This window comes from Triticum dicoccoides, chromosome 6B, assembly GCF_002162155.2.
Source record: "Triticum dicoccoides isolate Atlit2015 ecotype Zavitan chromosome 6B, WEW_v2.0, whole genome shotgun sequence".
Taxonomy (NCBI): domain Eukaryota; kingdom Viridiplantae; phylum Streptophyta; class Magnoliopsida; order Poales; family Poaceae; genus Triticum; species Triticum dicoccoides.
In genome coordinates this window covers 289,730,955-289,733,406 of record NC_041391.1, presented here as the reverse complement: position 1 = coordinate 289,733,406, position 2,452 = coordinate 289,730,955, and positions in this window count along the sequence as shown.

The window sequence follows — 2,452 nt, the reverse complement described above, 5'->3', positions numbered from 1 at the left end:
GGTGGGGGGTGGAAACAGAATAACCACATTGTGTCCTGTCAAATCCTAACGCGCAACAATGCGGTAGCGCAAGGCCGAGCAGGGGGGAGGGGGGGTCGGGACCCCCCTCCCGTCCCCCTGCGAGGCTGAGACAGGAACAAGCCGGAGCAGGCGACGACGCGGCGTGCCGCAATCGTCGCATGCGGAGGTGAGTCCGTCACATCCGTGACCCCACTATCTATCTTAGGGTTTTTAGGGTTTAGGGTGCGTGTGGTGGGGGTGGAAACAGAATAACTGTCACATCCCTAGCTTCTGGTACTGCCTAGTGTTGCATCTTGTTGCATCATGTTTAAATTTTATTTAAGTTGAAATGGGGATTGACAAACCCTAGCACCAAAATTAAATCAAATAGGGTCAACCATAAAATCTTTTTGAATAAACCCAGAATGTCCCTAAGAAAAGTTCATGATTTCCGGTTAAGGTGGAAACCTCTGCCAAAAATGATGAATATATTCTTAGATCATTTTTGGATTTTTAAATTAACTCATATTGTATTTGAATTAGGGCATTTAAATCCTATAAATATTTTAAATGCTCTAAAAATTCTGAGACTACTTGAGGGCTGTTGGGAATAATTTCACAAGTGCCCACAGTTATTTTCAGCATTTTATCAAATGGTTTGGTATATTTACTAAATCAAAACAAAACAGAAAAAATAGAAAACAGAAAGAAAGGAAAGGAGAGTACCTGAGCCACTTACCTGGCCTGGCGCTGTTACAGCCCAGCTGGCCAGCACACCTGGCGGCCCAGCCCACCAGGGGCAGCCTGGTCTTCTACCTCTTGCCAGTAGGCAAAGGTGAAGCTGGGCACGGCGCACGCGCACACCACCTCCACCCTGCTCGCCTGCCGCCTCGACGGCCTGGACACCTATGGCGTTGCCACGCATACCTCCTGGAATCCCCTCGACCCCCTTCCGCTCGCCCCCGTGCTCATCCCCTCCCCTGGACCTCTCTCTCACCTAGCCGAGCGGAGCCTTCGCCGCCGTCCGCTGCCACCGCGGCCACTAGCATCCCGGCGACACGCCGAGCTTCCCAAGAGCTCCGCCTTGTACCCCTCTTCCTCCTCGTCGAGCTGTGCAACGTCGGGCGCCCCCGAGCGCCTCCACGTCGTCGTCTTCAACCTCGGGCCACCGAGATCGCCGGCGCCGATTCGCGCCAACCGGGTCATCCCCAGCCCCGCCGTCTGCACCCTTCAGCTCGCCATGAGCCCTGGTCCCTTTCCCTCTTCTTCCCTCGTCGTCCGCGTGTCACAGCGCAGTACCCCGCGAGCTTCGGCGCCGCTGTCCGCCATGGCCGGCAGGCCCGTGCTCCTGAGCTCTTCCGCTCACACCCGAGCATAGCAACGCGCTCAGTGCATCTCCAGGAGCTCAAAACACCAAACCGCTGCTCCTAACGTGTTCTGTGGTGTCGACTCGGTCGATGCCCGAACTCCGGCCGCCCCTGCGAGCTCGTTTCCGGCGAGCTCGGTCCACCCCGGCTGCTGCCGCTAGTCGTGTTGGATGCGCGCGAGTCCCAGCACCATGTAGAGCCCCTCCGCCGCTCTTCTGGCCGCCGGAGGGCAAAACCCGGCACCCTCCGCCGTCTCTGGCTCCGCCAAGTGACGTGCCGCGGGTCAACTCCGGCGAGTTGACCCGGGTTTGACGCTTGTTTGACCCCCCCAGGGTCACTGACGTGTGGGCCCGTCTCTGTTAACCTTTAGTCAGATTTAGATTAGTGCTAATTAACCCTGACAGTTAGTTTACTCACTAACCCGTGGGCCCAGGCCGTAATTAACCTAGGTTAGTGCTAACGTAACACTAACTAACCCTGTTAGTTAGCTGTTACACTGACATGTGGGCCCCAGTCGTCAGGTTTGACCTGGGCTGGCGCCTTTGACCTGATGACGTCACCCCGACGTCATGCTGACGTAGTTAATCTTCTTCTATATTTATTCTTATTCAGGAAATCCAGAAAATTTCCTAAACTTCTAAAATTCATAGAAATTTAACCGTAACTCCAAATGAAATAAGTTATATATGAAAAATGATCAGAAAAATCCAGTCTATCCACCTGTACTGGTTTCATGCATGTTTAAACAACTTAACCTTGCTGTTTAGTGCAAAAAATGATAAGCACTATTTAAATTCATAAGATGAGTTTAGGGTTGAACCATTGGTTCAAAATGACTCAAACCCATCTGGTTATAGTTGCATTAGCCCAACACACTCATTTTTCCATGTCATGATCATGCATCATATTGTGCATTGCATTGATTGTGCTTCCTTCTCCGTTGCCGGTAATTGTCCCCTCTCGATAGATGTGGTTTCGACGATGAGTTCGATGACACCGATGAAGAGCTATATCATCTTCAGAAGTGCCAGGCAAGCGAAAACCCCTTGTTCATTCCGATACAATCCCACTCTCTCGCTCCTGCT